This window comes from Molothrus aeneus, chromosome 1 (assembly GCF_037042795.1).
Source record: "Molothrus aeneus isolate 106 chromosome 1, BPBGC_Maene_1.0, whole genome shotgun sequence".
Taxonomy (NCBI): domain Eukaryota; kingdom Metazoa; phylum Chordata; class Aves; order Passeriformes; family Icteridae; genus Molothrus; species Molothrus aeneus.
The window spans coordinates 59,322,525-59,330,954 of NC_089646.1; positions in this window are offsets into that span (position 1 = coordinate 59,322,525).

Consider the following 8,430-nt stretch of genomic DNA (forward strand, 5'->3'; position numbering starts at 1 on the left):
CAGGCACTTCACAGTACCACACTCTGAACACATTCCTGTGGCAGGGGCATTTTTGGGGCTGGAGAGGGGAGGGAAAGAGACAGTCAAAACCAGAACTGAAAATGTGCTAAGGGAAGAGGAGTATGGGAAGGAGGAAGAAAAAGGGAGGAGGGCAGGAAACAGAGATGGCATTAAGAGACTTAAGGTAGCAGCTGAGAACTTACAGTGGTGGGAGAGGTTTTTAAGAACAACAGTAGTAAGAGAGCAACAGACAAAGTGGTATTGTTTGTACACAAACACATGCTCACACATATGTCAGAATTGACAGAAAGTTGGTATTAGGAGGAGGGGGACTGTCTCACACAGAAAAAGGCAGGGTTCAGACATTTGTGGCTGTCCCGGTTACAAGAAGTCCCCAAACGCCTGCTGCTCTGCATGCAGTGGTGCTGCTGTGGAAACCATGAAGCTGTGGAGGTGCCCACAACTGCTCTCCCAGGACATGTCTCTGAGGGCAGCCTTCAGCCCAGCAGCAGGGCAGGCGTGCAGCCGGCAGCAGAGCTCTCCCTGTGTGCTGGCAAGCAGACGGGTCAAGCTGTGCTTCTGTGGGAGCCGGGCAGAGCTGAGAATAAACCCCAGATTTCCTGCACCTTGGCTCCATCCATGCAGCCGCCGCTTCCCCACGCACTAATCTGACATTACAGAACGTATGGCGATGCAAAGCCACAAAGAAACTAAATTAGGAGAGCAGTAGGCGTATAACTTGCATGCAATGTTTCCCTTTCACTGCAAATTTCTAGTTTACTGTTATTTTTGCATCTGCCCGTGTGACTGAATTCCCATAAAGTGGTCTCCCACACCTCAGGCAGTTGATAGAGCCGGAGGCAGTCACTGGGCCAATCTGTGCCTGAAAATTAGAGAGACACGGACACAGACCAGGCATCTGAGAAAGAGACGCTGGTGCGGGAAGGGATGTATGAACCACTCTGGCACAATTCAGTTGTTAGGCAAATGATTAAAGCTAAAATGGAGGAAAAATGAACTGCTTCCCTGGTTGTATATGTAAGCGGGACATTTGTGGGGAGTGAGCAAGTGGAGTGGTTATCAACAATAAAAGTAATAAAAAGATAAGATCTTTGCATTCCAATTAAAAGAAAAATCATTGCAACAGGATCAGATGTTTTCCCTGGCAAAGAGGCAAAGAATATCTTTCCAGGCAGGAGACAAATACCTACCTCTTTCCTTTAATCAAGTATTAACCCATAGGCCTCTGACAGGAAAAGGCAGAGAACTAGCTCAGGGATTTCTGTTGGAAATGGGGAAACACTTTTTTTTTCTTTTTTTCTCTTTGTTGAAATTTGAAGAAGATTGGACCAATGAATCAATGGGGTGAAGGAAAACCAAGCTATTAGGAGATTAACACCAGGGGAAACCTTTGAGAAAGATGGCTTCTCTGATGGAACTGGGTAAGAAATGGCAGAAAAAAATATCAGCTTTGCTTCCCCTTCCTGTCGCCTGCACATTAGCCACATGTTTGCAAAACACACCGTGCAGCATGTGCTGATCCAATAGCAATGCTCACTTCTGCAAGAAAGCTTTTTCTAACTGAGACTTTCAGCTCCAACCAATGAAAAAGAAGTATCAGATGAAGTGATCTAATGACAAATTCACAATATTCGGTGCTGAGGTAGCATATGTGCAAATGCTTGAGTCAATGGAACAAATAGGCTTGCCTTTTCTGTACTGTTTTTTCAAGATTGTTCCAAAGTGGCTGGAGTGATGCCGAAGGGTTAAGCACATGATTTACTGAAGACATTCAGAGGCCACATTCTGGCTTGTCTTCCCTCTGTCAGTGCCAGGCAGGTAGATAGATAATCAAGGAGAAAGTTGGTTTCACTGATTAACCTTAAGGATCCATCATGGAAATTGCAGCTTTCTACAACGTCAAGAAATGTCATTGATTCAACTGCCCAGTAAGCCTACTACCTCCTTAAAGAAAATTTTAGAAATTATTTCAAAAATTGAAGCATTTAATTATTTACAATTGAGTATAGTTTTTAAATCTGGTTGTTCTTGATTTAAAAAAAATCTGTTTGCAGTGGAAGACAGGTTTTTTTTTGCTTTGTGCATGTGCAGTAGACCTGAGAAGAATATCTGTTTATTACTATGGAAAATGCTGACTGCAATGAATGCTGGAAAAAATAAGGAAATATACCTGAAAACAAAGGGAATGCAATATTTCAGCCACTGTATTCCAGACAAAATCATTTTAATGTGGCACAGTGATACCTCATAGAAAATGTAATGCAGTGACTTGGTTTCCCTGTTCTATGAGCAAGTTTCTCATCCTGGCTTCAGCTCCCACAGCGCTGGAGGAGCCATGTTCATGCTGGGCACATCTGTACTGTGCCATAGGAGGTGGGGACTGATGGGGAGACTTCCTCAGGCAGATGGGACTTCTGGCCCAAAATGAGATACTGCACTCACATTTATAGATCACAGTTTTGAAGCTATTGCTCCTCTGTTGAAAGATGTCAGTTTTCCAGCGCGAAATCTATCCTCCAGATTTTCTGACCAGAACTTATGTTTATCAGTCTCCTAATTCCAAAACCTCTTCTCCAGCACTTCCTTTTCTTTGACAATCCACTAACAGCTTCTTTCCCTTCCCTATCATTGGCTCATCTTTCTTCTTATGTGGAAGTGTAGATCAGCTGAAACATGTATATTTCTTGTCTCCTTCCAATTGCAATTTGATTCTTTACATTAACCTTAAATTTCAAACGCATTGAGGAGAAAGGTAGGAGGTTTCTGTACCTGTCATTTGTTTCAGTATTGGGATCTAAACATAACTTCATTACATCCCCCACTTTTGCACTTTACATAAATTATAGAAAATGTTTTAACAGCATTTGGCAGGACACAATTAACCAGTGAGCAGACCTTCCTGATAAATATTCACAGGTTCAAATCTGCATGTTGTAGGCTGAATTAATATCTACACCTCTGCAAATGCTAAGTATGATGTCATGTTCAGTGAGTTGCTAATTCTTAGTGGATGTATATATCTATATAGATATATATATCTATATAGATGCATATATCTATCTCAAGCTGTAGTTCCAGATAAAGATTCCTCATGTGGGTACCCAAGCATTATCTTGCATGCATTCCTTGTGGTCAGTGAGTATGATGGGTACATCCTTAGTGGCAAGATGACGGTTACTTCTACATGCCAGGGGAATACCCAGAACAGCATTAATAGGTGTCAGTTGCAGGAAAATTGTCTGACCCATTGAACCTTTATTTTTTTCAGAGTAGAGAATTTCTATTTATATAAACATTTTTAATGTTGCATATATTTAATGAAATATGTGTTTTAAAAAGTGGGTTTTTAGAACTGCACAATTTGTCTAAGTAATATTTTCCTACTTAAAAAGTGTTTAGGAAAACACCAAGATCCATCTTAATATAAGCCAACAGATGAATTTCTCAAGGCTACCTTCTAACCTAGTTTTTTGTAATTTAGCCCTAACTTAGGACTTACACTTAGTCTCTTGTATTCTAGGTGACTGCCTGAGTGACCAGTCTGCTGGCGAATATGGGAAGAATCTCTCATCTTCTCTTATGAGGGCTCTACTTAATATTAGTAATTAAATACTTATTTGAGAAGGTCTTTGGACTCTGAACTTTGCTATGTCTCCTCACTGGCGGGCTAGAGAGTCAAGGTGTCTTTTCTCTCCCTGCTATCTTCCCTCTACTTTGATTTCTAGAACAGTGGTAGCTAGTAATTTATATGAAACAGAACATTTCCAAAAGTAAAGATAGAAAGAAACCAACCCCTTGGTAGCTGTATCATTCCCAAGCTATGCCACTATGGTGAGATTTGGGAGAAAGTGTTTGGATGCAAGAACTATCTCTAGACAGACAAGAGTTTGGATCAAAACCAATTTTTTGATTGAGTTTAACTTAATACATTTTGGGTTTAATCTTTATTTGTCAGCACCCTTATACTGTCCTGACTCTTTCCCATATGCTGAATTTGGGGGAAAATGAGAGAGACCAAGCCATAAGAAAACCTATTAAAAATATTTAAAAAAAATGCAATACTGAGATACATACTGCAACTCCATTGACTTTACAGTGTCTTTGAAAGATATTACTAAATCCACTTTCTTTAGTTAGTTTTAAATGTTATATTCCCCTGGTTATTTCTGTTAGCTGTGTTTCCCTAGTTTTGCTTTTAAAATACAGAATTAAATACTAAAAGGTTAAGGTTTCTTTTTTATGCTTTCCTCCCCCCACCTCTTCTGGTCTAGCCTAAATGCCAGGAGGAGAAAATGCATTCTCAGACTTAACTCAGCTGCTAGCTCTAAATATTCTGTACTAAATTAAGTACAGAAACATGGTACAGATACAGATACATGGTACTCTGGAAATATGGCTTCAAGCTACAGAATTGTGATAGCTCAGGAAACTGCACTGACAATCAGCAAGAGCTCTATCCTGATGAGTAATGGGGGAGATTTGTCATTGTCTTCTCACACCACATATTTACATATGAGCTCTACTTTCAGAACCAATTAGGCATCATATACTTTTGCACATGGGCACATTTTCCTGAACAATATGGGAAGAACAAACTTTGAATTTAAAAAAAAAAAAAAAGAGAAGTTCAGATCAATCACACTCTTATTTTAATCTTGCTTTAAACATGCTGTTTCCTTTTTTTTCCCTAAATAGTTTTTTATGTGGTTGCTGAAACATCTTTGTAAGAAAAGCTACAATACTCATACAAGGAAAGTCCCTGGTGGTTTTTCAACACCATTTTTATTAAGATTTTTTAATTTTAAAAGGGAAGATCTAATAAGCATATCAGGCATAGAAACCCCTTATCATCGTGGCTACTGTTTAAGTTTTTTATGAAGAGTAAAAAATGACATCTATGCCATGGGTTGTCTATGGAGATATCTAAAGTGGTTTGGGAAGTTACATTCTGAAGGAAACATTTTTATGTGCAGAAAAATTAAGTCTGAAAGTGTATTGATTAAGCAAGGAGATCAGCCATGCAGATGAGCATTTAGGTGTGTTTGAATTGTTTAATGTGCACAATTATGACAGGAAATGAAGATACACACATACAACAACACCAGCAAATTAATTGATTAGCTGCAAGAAACATAGGCCTTTCTTCCAAATGTTTTCTCCTTCCACATCAGTTTTCTATAAATAATCTTCTAATGATTAAAGCTGACAGCTCTGAAGACTTAGATTTAGTCCATGCCCAGTATAGGTAGGCACAACATAGATGACAATATTTGATGATCTTTCTATATCACCATGTATTATTCTCAAGAATTTTTGGCAGACCCTTGAAAAGAACTTTGGAAGAACCTGAAAAACTATTTTTTCCAACCAAATTCATTTACAGTACTGTACCAAACTCTCCATAATATTGGGAAGGACTTCAAGATGTTGGTGATAGTAGACAAAGGCTCTGACAGAGCAGACACAGTCATCAAAGATCACTTTACCCATCTTTACAAAAGCTCTAGCATTATTTTGTAAATTTAAATGCATCTTCCTGTGGGTGGATGAATTCCGCCAAGCCATGTTTCCCCCAGATAAGACACGAGGTCAGATTATCTAAAGTATTACACTTTTTACTGTACAAATCAGGACCAGGTTCGCAGGTGGTAACTCTGGATTGCTTTTTAAATCAGGAAGCAAAAGGCATATATGGTGTTGGAGCAAGTCCAGGGAAGAACAATGGAGATAGGGCAGGGCCTGGAGCACAAGTCTGATAAGGAGTGGTGGAGAGAGCTGGGATTATTTAGCCTGGAGAAAAGGAGGCTCAGGAGGGACCTTATTGCTCTCTACAATTACCTGAAAGGAGGCTATATCCAGGTGGGGGTTGGTCTCTTCTCCAGTTAACAAGCAATAGGACAAAAGGAAACGACCTCCAATTGTGCCAGTGGAGGTTTACACTGGATATGAGGAAAAATTTCTTCACAGAAGAGGTTTTCAAGCATTGGGACAAGCTTCCCAGGCAAGTGGTGGAATCACTGTCCCTGGAACTGTTCAAAAATTGTTCAGGTGTGATGCTCAGGGACATGGTTTAGTGGGGTACCTGGCAATGCTGAGTTAGTATAAGACTCAGAAGTCTTAAAGGTCTTTTCAAGCCTAAACCATTCCATGATTCAATGAATTCCCATAGGTGTGTGATCAAAAGAGAGTGTGTCTTGTGGGCTTCTTTGTTACCAGATCAGAGTCTAGCAGAGAAAAACTAATGACTGGAATAACTTTGAGACCCAATATGTGTTACATAGCTTTTGATGACTATGAGAAATTGATGACCTGACTGCATCAATTAGCCAGGCTGTGCAGAATCAGTTCCTCTCTATAGTGTTCTGCCACTTGTTTGGCACCCAGCAGTGGGCATCAAACAGTTGAAGTCAATCAGAAGAATCTGAGGAATAGCTAAAACATTTCTAAAGGCTGTTGCCTGTATGGTGGCATCCATCCTGTTGCAACTGGTTTGAGGCAAGGGGGTTTCCAGGGTTTCAAAAAGTTGTCTTTGTCTTCCTTCCCCTATCGATCAATTGAATATAGGAACAAATTTAATGTCTGGTCAGAAACCACTTCTTTCATCTTGAAACTGTTGGAAGATATGGCCTTCACATCTCATTTCAGGGTTTCACTTCTAGCATTAATGTAAATCATAGAATCATGGAATCATAGAATGCTTTAGGTTGGAAGGATCCTTAAACATCATTTAGTTCCAACCCCTGGCCATAATCAGGGGTGCCACCCACTAGATCAGGTTGCTCAGGGCCCCATCCAACCTGCTTGAACACTTCCGAGGATGGGGCATCCACAACTTCTCCAGGCAACCAGCAGACTGCTGTAGTGCCCTGCATGTGGGGCTGCCATGAGGACTGCGGGCTGTGCCTAGCAAGGCAAGAGGACAGCGTGCAGCACTCTGCCTGGGAATCAGCAGTGCCACACTGCTGGGAAAGCTGTGCTCACTACTTGCTTCTGATAGGGCTGAACCATTGTAGCGTGCAAAACTGAAAAATATCTGGCAAATCTTTGGTGCTGCCTGTTGACCTACCTCTTACTGTGGTGACTAAGATCAGATGAGTTGAAAGAAGAAGCAACACTGACATGGTATCACCCTGAGAAGATGCATGTTAACTTCCAGTGATTTTTAACTGTTTCCACATACATGCAAAAATTTTCCACATACATGTGCAAGCAGCCTAGACTTCTTTCTCCTGATATATAAACTGCTTGGAGCTAGTGGCCAGGCATATTTAAGTATGTGCAGTGTTGCTAGGTGCTTACTTTAAGTATATTCAGATACTCTGGAAAGGTTCTATTTTCCCAGACAGGATAAATTTATGATTGTTCTGCTTAGTGGACTAGGATTTTTTTCCTTTAAACTCTGGTTTTTAATTATATTTGAGCAAAGCACTCAGAGGCCTTAAGACAGGAATCCCTTCTTTACTAACTTGTTATTAGCCTTGATTGTTCCTTTTCATGTCTGTTATGTGAAGGAAGAACAGAAACTCAGAACATGTATTGCTATGTGATGACTATTCAGCATCTTTCCAGTGCTGGGGAAAATACAGTCTCCTCATAGGACAGCTCTTTCAAATGTACAGTGTTATGCCACCAGAGGAAGTACTCTTACTTATTATTAAAAGGCAGCTATGAGTCTGTCTAGGTATTAATTTCATATTCCCCATAATTAAGTGTTCGCCTCTGCTTGTGAAAAAGGTAGTGTGTCACCTTCCAAACCTTCCTCTTCCTGTCACTTAGGCTCTGTGCTACATCATCCTCAGTTCAACAAGAGAAAAAATCACCAGGCAAAGCTGACTTTCAGCAGTGACTTTTTAGGCTTCTTTTACAATGAAGCTGTGAAATAAAATCATAATGTTTTGTTTTCTCAAGGTTTCCCCAGTCAATTCTCAGTGGCCTCCTTCAGTGTGCAAGTTAAGCATAGCTCTTGTGGTTCAGCCTCTTTCCAGCATGGCTGTAGTTAGCAGCTGGCTGAACACCCAGCACTGTCACTTTGTTTTGTAGCTTTGCCATCAGAAAATGACAATTATAAACCAGCTTTTTCAGCTTGTTCTTCAGGTGCTTGCATGAGACTGGAAACCCAGTATTTGAATAAGTAAGAAGTTTTTTCTAAGTTAGCATCCCTGAAAAACCCCAAGCTCCAAAACTTCAGCCACAGAACAAAGTTTCTGAGTCTGGCTGTCCCACCTTGTGTGCTCCATTAGGACAGAGGCATGAGCTGAGCTATCAAGATCTGGCAGCAACAAGAGATGCAGGCTACTTCATATGCATTAGGCAGGGTCTTCATGACAAGTCAGTCTCCTAAAGCATTCCTAAGGTCACAAACATTCTACAGTTAATACATTTTTGAAGGGTAAATGGAACAAGTATCAT